The sequence below is a fragment of the Elephas maximus genome, chromosome 16 (assembly GCF_024166365.1).
Source record: "Elephas maximus indicus isolate mEleMax1 chromosome 16, mEleMax1 primary haplotype, whole genome shotgun sequence".
NCBI lineage: Eukaryota > Metazoa > Chordata > Mammalia > Proboscidea > Elephantidae > Elephas > Elephas maximus.
The window spans coordinates 38,298,913-38,314,370 of NC_064834.1; the positions used below are offsets into that span (position 1 = coordinate 38,298,913).

Consider the following 15,458-nt stretch of genomic DNA (forward strand, 5'->3'; position numbering starts at 1 on the left):
CTACAGAGCCCACTCCCACCCGGTGAGGGAGTCTGCCATATCAGCAAATAGCCACAATCCACATAAATTCTCTAGTATCAGTTTTCGTTGTCGTTAGGTGCAGTTGAGTTGGTTTCGACTCATAGCGACCCTATGTACAACAGAACAAAACACTGCCTGGTCCTGCACCATCCTCACAGTTCTTGCTATGCTTGAGCCCATTGTTGCCTCCACTGTGTCAATCCATCTCATTGAAGGTCTTCCTCTTTTTCATTGACCCTCTGTTTTACCAAACAGTCCTTCTCCAGGAACTGGTCTGTCCCGATAACATGTTCAAAATACATGAGATGAAGGCTCATCGTCCTCACTTCTAAAGAGTATTCTGGTAGTACTTCTTCCAAGATGGATTTGTTGGTTCTTCTGGCAGTCCATGATATGTTCAGTATTCCTCGCCAACACCATAATTCAAAGGTGTCAGTTCTTCTTTGGTCTTCCTTATTCATTGTCCAATTTTTGTATGCATATAAGGCGATTGAAAATACCTTGGCTTAGGTCAAGTGCACCTTAGTCCTCAAAGTGACATCTTTGCTTTTTAACAGTTTAAGGAGGTCTTTTGCTAACTGCTGACCAATGCAGCACGTCATTTGATTTCTTAACTAAATTTGCCTAATCATTAAAATCGCCTGAGGAATTTATTAGGCAAAAAACAAACTACAGTTTCCTGGGCTCTATCCCAAACCAACTGAATCAGAATTTCATGAGGCAAGATCCTGGGAATCTGTTAACAAGTGCCCAGGGAGAGTCTTTTGATTAGGTAAGTTTGGGAGACCAGATATCAGTAGAAACAGGATACTGTGGGTCAGAGGAGGAAGCAGCTAAGTCTGTCTGTAGGTGGGAAAATTAGCCAGAGCCATAGAGTAAGTGTGGAAACTCTATGGGACAGTTCTACTATGTCCTATAAGGTTGCTAAGAGTCGGAATCAACTCAACGGCATTGGGTTTGGTTTTGGTTTTTTGTCATAGAGTAAGTAAGGTTTAAGCCATACCTTAATGGATGAGTAAGCAGAAAAGTGAGAGAAAGAACATTCCAAGCAAGGAGAATGCAAGTGAAGGCTTAGAAGCACGGGAAGAGAATGGTTCATTCTAGAATGGTTTGTGCATAGCATTTGTGTGGTTCCTGGAGTTTTAAATCCAACAAGGGCAGCTGAGAAAAGAAGGTGGTGACTCCAACATAAGGTCCCTGGGTGGTGCAAACAGTTTGTGCTGGACTATGCACCCACCCAATGGCACCACAGAAGAAAGGCCTGGTGATCTACTCCATAAAGATTACAGCCAAGAAAACCCTATGGAACAAGTCTATTCTGTAACACATGGGGTCGCCATGGGTCAGAATCAACTCAGTGGCAGTAGGTTTGGTTTTGGTTTTTGACCCCAATACAAAGTCTGTGGGCTTTACCCAAAAAGCCGCAGGGACCACTGCAGGATTTTAAGTAGGACAATGTCACTCTGGTGGCAAAGAGAAAGATGGCCTGGAGGAGAGACAGGGAACCCAGTATGAAGCCTGTCAGGGAGGTTCCCACAGGCAGTTACCTAAGTAAGCATAGTGGGATGGTTTGAGTGGTACTTCCTAACTTAAATTAACAGGACTTGGTGATAGATTAATTTTTTTTTTTAATGAAGGTAAAAAGACCAGACTTAATGGTCTGACTGAAACTGGAGGAACCCTAGAAGACATGGCCCCTGGACTGTGTGTTAATCCAGGGCTAAAACCATTCCCAAAGTCAACTCTACAGACAAAGATTAGACTGGACTATAAGACATAAAATGATACTCATTAAGAGCGTTCTTCCTTAGTTCAAGTAGATACACGAGACTAAATGGGCAGCTCCTGCCTGAAGGTGAGATGAGAAGGCAGAAGGGGACAGGAGCTGGATGAATGGACATGGAAAATCTGAGGTGGAAAGGAGGAGTGTGCTGACATATTACAGGGATAGCAACTAGGGCCACATAACAATGTGTATGTAAATTTTTGTACGAGAAACTAACTTGAACTGTAAACTTTCACTCAAAGCACAATAAAAAAAAAAAGAGGGTAAGGAGCTGTAGAGTAACTCCTGGCTTAGGTAATGGAGAGAATTGTGAATCATTGCAAGTGATGAAGACTATAGAAAGAGAGCAAGGACAGGAAGATGCATTCCACTTGGATCATGTTGAGTTTGAGTAGCTGTGGCAGACCATGCAACTAGGCATTTGGATATCTGAAGACAGAGATTTGGGAGTTCACAGCTTATCAATGGTAGACAGAGTCTCAAGAACAGGAGAGAGTCACCAAGGGGTGGACAGAAAAAGAGCAGGAGGGTGCTGATGGAACAACTATGAGAACCTTGACATCTACAGGGAGATGAAGGAAGAGGTGTATGTGAGGGAACCTATGGAGGAGGGGCCCAAAAGGCAGAAAGAGCACTGGGAGAGAATAATATCCTGGAAGCTAAGGAAAGAGAGAGCTGGTCAGTGGGGGTCAAGCTGAAGAGTGACATTGTTTTAGGGATTATTTGGCTGCTCGTAGTTTCTGCTCCCAGTGTCTTGATTTGCCTTCTCCAGTCCAGATTCTATATGAATTTCTAGTTTAAGGGTCAACCATATAACTGACTGGGTGTCTGTTTTATACAGATTAAATTCCTAAGAACAGCTAGAAAGAAGATCAATAGAGGACTGGAATGACACTATAAACCAAGTAGACCCAATAGACATATATAGAACACTCCACCCAACAACAGCACGCTATACATTCTTCTCCAGTGCAGTATGGATCATTCTCCGGGATAAACCATATGTTAGGTCACAAAGTCAGTCTCAGTAAATTTTAAAAAATTGAAAGCATACAAAGTATATTCTCTGACCACGATGGAGTGAAGTTAGAAATTAATAACAGATTAAATTCCAAAGAGAGAACCTAATAGACTGTGCCTATGCGTTGGTCCCATGTGGTCCACCCAGTGCAAGAAGTTGTGATTGGGGAGGGTAGCTGGTGAGATGAAGTCTGAAGATGTGGCTGTGCAGATTCACTATTTAGAGAGAGGAGAAAGTCAGGTAAGATAAACACTTTCTTGCCAATTATCATCATAATAGCGAATAGTGATTAGAGACTGTTTTAAGCACTTTATATGTAATTCATGTAATCAGTTTCAATGTAACGATGAGCACAGGGGTCATATTTCAAGTCCTTTACTCTTAATAGTAAGGACAGTGAGTTTGTTAGAAGGTACTAATCTGGCTGTTTCATGAATGCTATTTGCTTTGCTCCTCCTTAAAGAGGCAAGAGCCTTCCCTGGGCTCACAATGACTAGAGTCAGGAGACTGTGTCTTCTGATCTCTTTTCCTTTTTTTGAGTTCTCTTAGTTGAATCATCAAAGTATTATACATACAACAAGGGCTTTGAACTGTACAGGAATGGCCAAACTAAACTTATATGACTCTGTTTACCCCAGAGCATGATGAGTTGAGTGAACTTTCCTATCCTTAGGAATCCACCTCACTAGGCAGTCGAGCAGGTGAAGTTTCATTATGCTGGAGCAGAAAATGAGCAACATTTGCATGTGGTAGTTTTTTTAATGTACTCTTCCAGAATGGTGATTTCAGGTATTTCAAGCTGAAGGACTCTTTCAGATCACAATAAAATATATTTTTTTAGCTATCTTTGGATTGTTTATGCCTATGTTATATTTGTGTGAAAGAGCCGAACAGAAGATTTCAAAGGGCAGCTTGAGAAGACAAAGTATTATAATGAAATGTGCAAAGATCAGGAGTTAGAAAACGAAAAGGGAAGAACACACTCGGTATTTCTCAAACTGAAAGAACTGAAGAAAAAATTCAAGCCTGGAGTTGCAGTATTGAAGGATTCTACTGGGAAACTATTGAACGATTCAGGAAGCATCAAAGGAAGATGAAAGGGACGCACAGAGTCACTGTACCAAAAAGAATTTGTTGCTGTTCAACCATTTCAAGAGGTAGCACATGGTCAAGAACCAATGGTACTGAAGGAAGAAGTCCAAGGTGAACTGAAGGCACTGGCAAAAACAAGGTTCCAGGAATTGACGGACTACCAATTGAGATGTTTCAAGAAACGGACGCAGCGCTGGAGGTGCTCACTCATCTATGCCAAGAAATTTGGAAGACAGCTTACCTGGCCAACTGACTGGAAGAGATCCATATTTGTGCCCACTCGAAAGAAAGGTGATTCAACAGACTACAGAAATTATTTAACAATATTATCAATATCTCATACAAGTAAAATTTTGCTGAAGATCATTCAAAAACGGTTGCAGCAGTACATTGACAGTGAACTGCCAGGACTTAAAGCTGGATTCAGAAGAGAACATGGAATGACGGATATCATTGCTGATGTCAGATGGATCTTGGCTGAAAGCAGAGAATACCAGAAAGACGTTTACCTGTATTGTATTGACCATGCAAAGGCATTCGACTATGTGGATCACAACAAATTATGGATAATATTGCAAAGAATGGGAATCCCAGAACATTTAATTGTGCTTATGATGAACCAGTACACAGACCAAAAGGCAGTGATTCGAACAGAACAAGGGGATACTGCGTGGTCTAAAGTCAGGAAAGGTGTGTGTCAGGGTTGTATCCTTTCACCATACTTTTTCAATCTGCATGCTGAACAAGTAATCCGAGAAGCTGGACTATATGGAGCAGAACACGGCATCAGGACTGGAGGAAGACTCATTAACAATCTGCATTATGCAGATGACACAACCTTGCTTGCTGAAAGTAAAGAAGATTTGAAACACTTACTGATGAATGAAGATCAAAGACCACAAACTTCAGTATGGATTACACCTCAACATAAAGAAAACCAAAATCCTCAAAACTGGACCAATAGGCAACATCATGATAAACAGAAAATATTGAACTTGTCAAAGATCCACAATCAATGCCCATGGAAGCCACAGTCAAGAAATTAAATGATGTATTCCATTGGGCAAATCTTCTGCAAAAGACCTCTTTAAAGCGTTAAAAAGCAGAGATGTCACTTTGAGGACTAAGGTGCACCTGACTCCAGCCATGATATTTTCAATTTGCTCATATGCATGTGAAAGCTGGAAAATGAATAAGGAAGCTGAAGAAGAACTGATGCCTTTGAATTGTGGTATTGGCAAAACACATTGAATATACCGTGGACTGCCAGAAGAACAAATAAATTTGTCTTGGAAAAAGTAGGACCAGAATGTTCCTTAGAAGCAAGGATGACAAGACAAAGTATGCCTCACATACTTTGGACATGTTGTCAGGAGGGACCAGTCCCTGGAGAATGACATCATGCTTAGTAAAGTAGGGGGTCAGCAAAAAAAAGGAAGACCCTCTGTGAGATAGACTGACACAGTGGCTGCAACAGTGGGCTCAAGTATAACAATGATTGTGAGGATGGCATAGGACCAGGCAGTGTTTCAGTTCTATTGTACATAGGGTTGCTATGAGTCGGAGCCAGCTCAATGGCACCTAACAACAACAACATCTTCCGATTGTTTATGCCTATGTTATACCAGTGGAGGAAAAAATAGTAAAATATTCCATTTCGGGTTGTGCTAAGAGAGTGTGCATGTGGCTGATTTTAATTTACTCAAGCCATTTATTAAATAAGTCTCCCATTTAATATTTTACCTGGAGTTAGGTGATAACTCTTACTTCAGGACTAACTGAAATGCATTGGGTTCTATCAGCTATATTGATTCTCGCAGAATATGGGCAACTCACCAGAACTATAATCACAATCATTATGCATAGTTCCTTGATATAAAGCTCAAATAATATTTTACGAAGGCGTTTTTGAATGGGAGGTTTGTTCTTTTTCGTGTTTGCACTGCCTCTTTGGCTGTGTACTGTAGTGAGGCATGTGAGAAGACTTGGCACAAGAAGTCTTTTATGAAGACTTTGGCACATAACATAACCAAATTTTGGAACATGTCCTATTATTGAGTACTGATACAAAAGCATGTGTGCTGGTGAGGACCAGAGTTTGCTTAAGGATGTCCTCTTCAGTCAATCAACCAACAATATTTACTAATCATTCAACAAATATTTGCTGAACATGTAAAAAAGACCAAATATTCTACATCCGCTAGCTCTTTTTAAACCTTGTCAGCATTAACAAGAATTATAATCCTACCATTTTGTAAGGCTTAGAGAGTTTACACTTAATTTGTTCAAGATTCTAGTGGAACCAGAATTCCAATATACTTTAAACTATCCAACCTCAAAATCTGTATTGTTCCCTTTATACTTTACTGCTACTAGCTGGATCCTGTCAGGAAATCAACATGTAGGGTTGACAAAACAAAACAAAACCATTGCCATCGAGTTGATTCCTACTCATAGTGACCCTATAAGACGGAGTAGAACTGCCCCACAGGGTTTCCAAGGCTATAAATCTTTACAGAGTAGACTGCTACATCTTTCTCCCGCCGAGTGGCTGTTGGGTTCGAACTGCTGAGCTTTCAGTAAGCAGCTGAGTGTTTAACTACCACACCACCAGGGCTCTTGTAGTGTTGACATTGAAGCCTAAAACATGGGGCTTTTTGTGGTAAACATCCTGGTAAGTCCACAGCTCTAAGTCTACAGGAAGTTTCAGGGAAAGGAATCAAGGAAGGAAGGCTAGTGAGCCCTTGGGGTTTGTGCTGGCCTGAAAAACAGGTAATATGTAGATAGGTCCAGGGCCTGGAGGAGTTAGGTCCAGGGCACGGAGGAATCTCTTCAAGGCAGGAAGAACAGAAAGAGCAAATCGAATTCCAGAAACCATGAGTAGACCTGTTGCCTGGAATGGTTCTGCAACCAAGAGGCATAAGAAAAGGTAGATGGATCCAGCTAGCGGAAGGCCTTAATTTCCAAACTAAGAAATTAGGGCTTTATCCTTTGGCTAATAGGAAGCCAGTGAAGGTTTTTAATGTAATAATAACACGATTTAAGGATGTTTTGGGAAAATTAATATGATTATCAACTGAAGGAAGAAGTGATAGAGTTGGGAACCAGTAAAAGGGTTCTTGTCCAACAGGGAAATAACACACAATGGACCCTTCACAACCTTGAGGAGATCCAGAAGGAGCAGAGTTCATGGGGGACTGTGCCCAGGAACAAGGTCTAAAGAACCGGGCCGGACAAAAAAAAAGGGGGGGGGGGATGTTTATTCACAGCAGCTGAGGGCATTGTAGGCAGAAGGAAACTCCAAGTCATGGTCAAGAAGACAAGCAAAGTCAGAGCTGAAGAAGCAGTTCATAACATTAGGTGGCAAGTGAAATGTGGCTGTAAATGGAAAACAAGCCATAGAAACTAGAAGGCAGGAGGACCTGGAACAAGTTCTGATGCAGAGCATGATATAGATTGATGCGACTAGTTCAGGACGAAGACTGAAAACCATTTTGAAGACCTGTTCACCACATAATGTGGCAACGGGCTGAATACTAAAGCAGAAGTCATAGAAACCACAACAGTAAGAGTCTAAGTCAAGGTGTTGACAGTGGAAACGAGAAAGAAAAAAAAAATCCTTGTCTGAGAGATATTATAAAGAAAAACTTGACAGGATTTATAGATCAATGATCTCTCATTAGAGAGGAAGGAGAGAACTATGTCCTATAAACCCTTTTAGTCATTTTAAGAGCTAGTCATGTTCCAAAGTTTAATTTGGAAATTATTTTTTGGTGGGGAGGTCTTGGAAAATTTTAATCATCTCGAACTCTTTTCCATAAGGAAACATTTTGAAAATCTCAGTCTAACATGTCAGGGAAACTGCTACCCCCAGCATAGCCATGGTATGTACACTTCCTTATTCCTCACTGTCTTTTCTATCTGCTTATCAGTACGGCTTTCAGATCCAGGTGTGAAGATTTACGAGCATCTGTAGGTATGTAAACCTTCTGAAGGTTCCAAGGAGTAGTAAGTACACACACATGCACTCCTAGTTTCCAGCCATGTAATTCTCCATCCTGGATCCACTCCAGGACAGGATGCAATTTCAATTTTATTTGATCCAAAAGTATTTACATTTTTGCCCTGCAATAAAACTCCATCTGATAGCTTCTCTTCCAATTTCTTGTTTCTGAAGCAAAAACAGAATAGTCCTCTTGAGGTTTTATCCCCCTCCAAAAAGTTTAAGTTTTTTTTTTTCCCTCTTTTCTCTTTATTTACTCAGAATCCAGTACAGAAAATTAAAGGCTACATTTTTCATAATAGGAGGTGTGGGGACATAGGGCTGAAAAAGGATTAATCTTGTCTCTGTTTTGGACAGACACACAGGGACTCAGAAAAGGGCACTGCTGGGTCTCATGCGTTTCCTCTGCCTCCCTCCAGGGCTGAACTCAAACCAAAATCTTATTTATAAGTATTTTAACAGGTTGTGTATGAACAATGTGGCTATGTCCACACTTGTTACCGATGTCTTGCCCATTTATTCTTCTGTTCCATCTACTTTACCCCATGTTGTGCTTGTGAGAGGATTCCTCAAATAACTTCAAACCAAAACCAAATGCATTGTCATTGAGTCAATTCCAATTCACAATGACCCTGTAGGACAGAGTAGAACTGCCCCATAGGGTTTTCAAGTAGTGGCTGGTGGATTTGAACTACTGACCTTTCTTTAGCAGCCAAGCTCTTAACCACTATACCACCAGGGCTCCCAAATAACTCCAAGTAATTTTAATTCCTTAAAGTAGAAGTAAAATAACGGCATCAGCTCTTTCGAGAAATATGACCGAAAAGAATAAAGAATCAGCAACGCAGAGGCCAAAGTGATCGTGAAATGTTTAGGTTTTCATGATGTGGTAAAATGCACTTTTTAAAATTAGACTTTATTTTTTTTTTGAACCGCTTAGATTTACAGAAGGTAGTAAAGTTCTCATATACCCCACACCTAGTTTACCCTATTACATTAAAAAAAAAACGTTAGTATAATTAACGAATCAATACTGACACATCATCATTAACTAAAGTCCATACTCTCTCCAGATTTCTTTAGTTTTTACCTAATGTCCCATTTCTGTTTCAGAATCCCATCCAAGATACCACATTATATTTAGTTGTCATGTTTCCTCTTCGCTGTGGCAGTTTCTAACTTTCTTCGTTTTTTATGACCTTGACAGTTTTGAGGAGTACTGGTCAGGTGTTTTGTAGAATGCTCCTCTACTGGATTTTGTCTGGTGTGTTTCTCATGGTTAGTTTGGGGTAAAATGCACTTTTGTTACATCAGAAGTGAGGGTGAGTTGCTGGGACTGCCCGGTCCCAGCAGTTGTAGCCGCTGATGCTGGATTCGCTCTGCCGGTTTGGGGGCGGGGGTGGGGGGCGGCGCTTCGACCTCCGCGTGTGGGCTTGCTCGGTTCTGCGTGGCATCGTGGTCGCCTGCCACCCACCCCGGCTCCTGAGTCCCCAGACGCGGACCCAGCGCCAGAGGGCGCCGAGGGGCAGCGGCGCGCTTGTGCGTCGGGAGCGAGCAGGGGCGGCGTGTGCAGCGGTGGGTCCCCTGGATAGTATTAGCTGAAGTCTGGAGCCAGAGTACAAGCCTGGTGACTCTGTAAGCGAGTTCACCAACAGTCTGGAATCAAAGGGAAATTAGGCAAATTCCTGGGCATGTGAACAGAACCAAGACCGAAAGCACAGAACATAGATGATCGTGTTCTTACAGTCGCTGAAGTATTAGAAGATTGGGAAGATTCTGTGGTCTGGGAAGGAAGGGAGAATGGTTTAAAGAAGATGCAATCAAAGTCCTCTAGCGTCGTAAACATGTTCTTGTAGAAAAAAAAAAAAGAGATCTGGAAAAATCAAAGTTGAGTTGTTTCCTCAACCAATGAAAGCTCCATGGCCCCTCCTCTTCCATGTAGTAAGGCCACCTTGTTTGTAACCGCCACACAGATTTCTGGGTTGCCATCTAGAGTGAGGTATGGAGAATCCAAAGGACCTGTAACTCCATGTACAATCCTATGAGGAGAGAACCAAAAACCAAACCAAACTCAGTGCCATCGAGTCAATTCTGACGTATAGCAACCCTATAGGACAGAGTAGAACTGCCCCATAGAGTTTCCAAGAAGCCGCTGGCGGATTCGAACTGCCAAACCTTTGGTTAGCAGCCTAACACTTAACCACTACCCCACCAGGGTTTCCCTATGAGGAGAGAGGCTTCTTTATTTTCCTTGACAGACAGTTGAATGAAGCTTGCAAACTGAGTTGGCGGTGTAGGCCTTTCCAACAATTTTCATGTTTTTCAGATGCTTTGGAAAAACAAAAATTAGTAGTGTGAAGTATTTTAATCAGCAAAGTCATGTGGAGTTTATTTAAATGTCTTTTTTTTTTTAAACTCTTCCCTTGTTTTTGTTTTTTGTTTGTCATTTTTTCACAACATTCAAATTCTTGTCCATTGGACATCTGTATGGGATTTATTTCATAGTGGTGGCTTCTAAAAGTTAGATCAACACAGTTATGTTGCTGGCACATTCACAACATTAACCTGCTCAACAAATCCTTCTGTGATAGAAATTGGTGAAAATAATAGTTCTTGGCCTTAAAGAAAGTTTACATCTATCCTAAAACTTGTTTCATAGGATCACAATTTTAATTTGTGAATTCTAGATTTGGCCCCTTTCTGTGTTGTCCAATAACTGTTTTTGACAAATGATTTAATTTGCTCCTTTCAGGAATTTGTGAACTCATTTGTCTGAATTTTCACAACTGGTACTTTGTCACTGGCTGCCTGGTATAGTTATTTCCCCTATAACACAAGTGTACTTTAATACAATGTGTAACTGTAGAGTTGGTAAATGTTAGGGAGCTATTGTCAGCATAAAGGTCCCTGGGTGGTGCAAATGGTTTGCGTGGGACTACTAACCAAAAGGTTGGCAGTTCAGATCCATCTAGTGTCACCTTGAGAGAAAGGCCTGGAGATCTACTTCCGAAAAAAATTGCCAAAACCAAACCCAGTGCCGTCGAGTCGATTCCGACTCATAGCAACCCTATAGGACGGAGTAGAACTGCCCCATAGAGTTTCCAAGAAGCGCCTGGTGGATTTGAACTACTGACCCTTTGGTTAGCAGCCATAGCACTACGCCACCAGGGTTTCCCCAAAAAGATTACAGCCAAGAAAATCCTATGGAGTTTAGTTTTAATCTGTAACACATGGGATCTCCATGAGTCAGAAGTGAGTCGATGGCAACAGGCTTGGTTTTTTTGCTTTACTGTTAACATGATAAGAAGTAAAAACATCATATGAAAATGGAATTTGATTTTGCATGCTCAGTTTACAATTCACTTTATAACCTCTCCTTATGCAGAATAGCTTAGAACCGTATTTCCCTCAATATAAACTACTTTTTAAAATATATTATCAGTTTTTGCATTTACTAACACCAGCCAGGCACCTGTCATTCCTTTTTTTATCATCAATCACATCATTGCGTAAAGAAGCAAAACTGAAAAGTAGGTAATAATTGTTGTGTACACTTTGAATTGCTTTGCATGGTCTTGTTTAATTGGTATAAGAATCTTGACCTTTTTTTAATATTTGATTACATTGGACCTTGTCATACTCCAAGTTTAAGAAAACGTATTTGACAATATTTGATCTCTATCTAATTAGACTCTCTGAGTCTGCTTTTTAAAACAGGATATTTGTAGTTAAAGTATGCTGGGGAAGAAAAGGCATTGTTTTATTATGATGTGATCACATCTTTTGAATGAAAGAAATATTCTTCCTTCATAAGATGATCAGAATTTTATTTGATTCCAGAAACTGGACGTGAGCTAGGCATAAAAGGCCTAAAGATCTATACGAACAGTACTGGCTGGGAGGAGAGTTTGATACGAGATTATATTTGACAGGATGCCATACTGTTTTGGGGGATGGCTGGAAACCATTCCACTTTATCCTTTTTCTTAAGCCCTTCTCTAAAGCCATTCTCCATGGGGTAACACACATCTGATGCAGACTTTGCAGGTAAAAAGTAATACCTTGCTTAGTAGAATGTATGGTAGAGGAAACCAAGTTTCCCACTTGCATATCAATTTTGAAAACCTACAATATCTACTCGATGGGGATTGTTTTCTCATCATAAAGTAATTAAATGCCAGAAACAATCACCACCATAGTCAAGTAGAATGTACTGTACTTTAAAAGTTGTCTATGAAGAGCTTACTGTACTTCATTATGTTCTCTAGAAGGACTAGTTGACTCAAAGATTTGTTCTCAGGGCACCCAGGCTAATGTTTGTTTTTCATTTTTTTTGCTGGTATTATTGCTCTGTTGGCTGTAACTGATCTCAGAACTCACCTATGTCCACATACCTGTGATCCCCTTGCAACATCAAGAATCAAACCATTGTGGCTTCACCATTTTCTGCTTGAAAAATTCTTTGTATTTAAAAAATATTTATTTCTAAGTTTAATGTAGAAAAATAAGAATGTAGAGACAAAAAGAAAAATAAATACCTAAAATTGCCAAGCCCCCAGATGATTACAATTAACGTTTTGTTCTATATTTTCTAGGCTTTTTTTTTTTTTAATGTAGTGCAGTTCTACTCTGTCCTATAGGGTCTCTATGAGTCAGAATCTACTCAACAGCAATGGGTTTGGTTTTTTTTTTTTTTTTTTTGGTTTATACATGGAAATGCATATTTTTTTTAAATGAGATTAATCTTAACAGGTTACTCTGTAACCTGTTTTCTCATTTGAACATATATCACGATATATTTTCATGTCAATAAATAAAGATGTCCATATTCACCATATGGATGGGCCATAATCTATTTAATTGATGACAATGTTGTTTCTGATTTCACAATTTTAAATAATACTGTTGTGAACATCTTTGAGTAGTGATTCCTTTTTCTATATTGTGGCATTGAGATTCTTTGAGAATTGGAGAAGATAGTAGAGAAAATCATAGTGAGGCATTGCATATTCTCAACACACCTTGAATAATTTTATTTCTGTGGAAGAATGTGAGTTAGAATATTCTAAAATTGAGAAAAAAAATTAAAAGAATGAGCTTTTATCTTCTAAATATTAAAACATATTACAAAAGAATAATCAAAACCATAGGTGTCTACACTAAAAACAGAAAACTTCTTTATTAGAATACATAAGAATTCCAGAAATAAATTCAAACCATTAAAATATATTCAAAGTAATAGGGAAATGAATTATAATATAACATATATTGAGATCATTGGATATAATAATGGAAGAGAAATAAAATTTTTCCATATAACATAACATATGATATCAAAATTTCAGATGGGCCAAAAAAATTAATACATTTTAATCATGTCAAAATAGCTTCAAGTCTAAAGAGCATGTTTCGCCTAGCTATGAAATGATAAAATGGAAGACAACAAAGGCAATAGAAATATTTTCATATATGTTTAAAATAAAACGCCCTTAAATATGAATTATAATTAAGCACCTATCAAAAGAAAAGCAAGTGAACAAAAAGAATATATTAACTAATAAAAATTTATTATACAAAATATAGAAAAAAGAAGCAATATAAGTAGGCAATAGATGAGGTAATTATCCAGATTGCAGGTAATTAATATCAAAAGGAGCAAATACATGAATATCATAAGTAAATAATTACATGGAAAATGCATATTCTTATTAGCAATGATATAAATACAAATTAATCTGGGGAAAAAACAGTAAAAATTCAAACATACAAAAGTAATTAGAATATTTTCAAATAAGTGTATTGTGGCATGCTGCTAACTTGTTTTATCTTTCCGGAAAATGAACTGGCAATATGTAATGGTACCTTCAAAATGGTTTATAACTTTTGATACTCAATAATTTCACTTTGGGTTTAATACCCTGTGGTAGGCAGAAGAATGTAACTAGGTTATGTTACACAGAAAGGGAGATTTAAAGTTGCAGATGAAATTAAGGTTGCTTTAATCTGCTAGAAAAGAAAATCTGCTGATTTTGAGATGAGGTGATTATCCTGGGTAATCTGGGTAGGCCCAATGTAATCATTAGGATCCTCAAAAGTAGAAGGAAGCAAGAGAGAACATCAGGGTGATGCGATATGAGAAAGATTTCCATTGCTGGCTTTGAAGATGGACAAGGCCGCAAGCCAAGGAATATGGATAGCCTCTAGAACCTGGAAAAGGCGAGAAAACAGATTCTCTCCTAGAGCCTCCAGAAGGGAGTGCAGCCCTGCTGACACTTTGATTTTAGTCCAGTGAAACCCATTTTGGGCTTCTGACCTACAAAACTGCAAGATAATAAATTTGTGTTGTTTTAAGCCACTAAATTTGTAGTAACTTGTTACAGCAGCAATAGGAAAGTAATACACACCCCAAGGAAATAACCCAAAAGGAAAAAAATGCAAATTAAGTGTTTGTAATTATGAAACATTTGAAGCTACTCATGTGAAGTAATGAAAATGATGTGAAAATGATTTTTCAATTGTTTACGTTTTATGTCGTAACAAAGCCCTTAGTATATACATGATCTACCTCCTCGACCAGGAAGCGGTGGCACAGAGGGCCAAGATCACACAGCAGGAAACCTGGATCTATGTCCTGCATCTGCCAGATTCGTGGGGCCTCAGCCACATCCCTGACGTCAGTGAGGAGTAGTTTTCCAATCTGTAAATGGGGCACAATGCCCAGATTTTGAGCAATAAGTGCGATAATGCATGTGAAAGTGAAGGTCTACCAAGGGCGATGATTGAGGTTGCCCTGTTCTGAAAACAGATCTTCAAATGAATCTTCAGACTGCACACTGAGGAGTGTGGAGATTGGGAACAGTTTTAATCAGCAAGAGAGCAATGAAATCCAGCCCAGCAGCAGCGAGGGCCAGGTTGAAACAGGATAGAGTGGACTTGTAATTACAGGTGAAGTGGATAGGTTTGTGGGAGGCAGGATGTGTAGAGGGAATTAAAAGGCACTTGCCCGTTTTTTATTGAAGCCATTAGCCACGCCTCAAAAGACCTTTGAGCACTGGGAAGGTCACAATCTGACCCCAGGTTTCCAGCTCACTCATTCCAGTGTGGTTCCTTTCACAACACTTCACGGTGGCACACAGTGATCCCCTACCTGTCCTTCCCCTACATTGATTCTTCTGGTCATGCAGAATCAAGGCTGAGGCTCTCTGCCAGGACCTACCCCACTCCACCCTGAGTTCCATTGGCACTCTTTCTGTGCCACCAATGGGAATGAGGAGGAGGCCTGGCAGAGAGCTTTGAGACACACAGTGCAACCTTAGGCTATGTGACAGGGCCAGAACTCTAGTGAGCTCATAAAGCTGACTTTGGTACAAAGGCCATTGTCAGTCCTGGTAACAAAGGGTCCATGACTTTGGGCAGTAGGACTAGAGTAGAAAGATTGGAGTAGAATGAGGAGGCTTCAAACTGGCGCACTTTCCAGTTGGGCTTTGGTTCAAAAATAATGATAATTGCAACAATAACAACAATAATTTTTAATA

The 15,458-nt window shown here is 39.7% G+C and overlaps 1 protein-coding gene and 1 pseudogene across 2 annotated transcripts in view; both read left to right on the plus strand.

Moving 5' to 3' along the window:
* PAPSS2 (3'-phosphoadenosine 5'-phosphosulfate synthase 2) overlaps window positions 1-15,458 on the plus strand; it is a 112,023-nt gene that overhangs the window by 62,725 nt on the left and 33,840 nt on the right. The gene's annotated exons all lie outside the window — the stretch shown is intronic.
* Window positions 9,289-9,968, plus strand: LOC126059946 (diphosphoinositol polyphosphate phosphohydrolase NUDT4B-like; annotated as a pseudogene).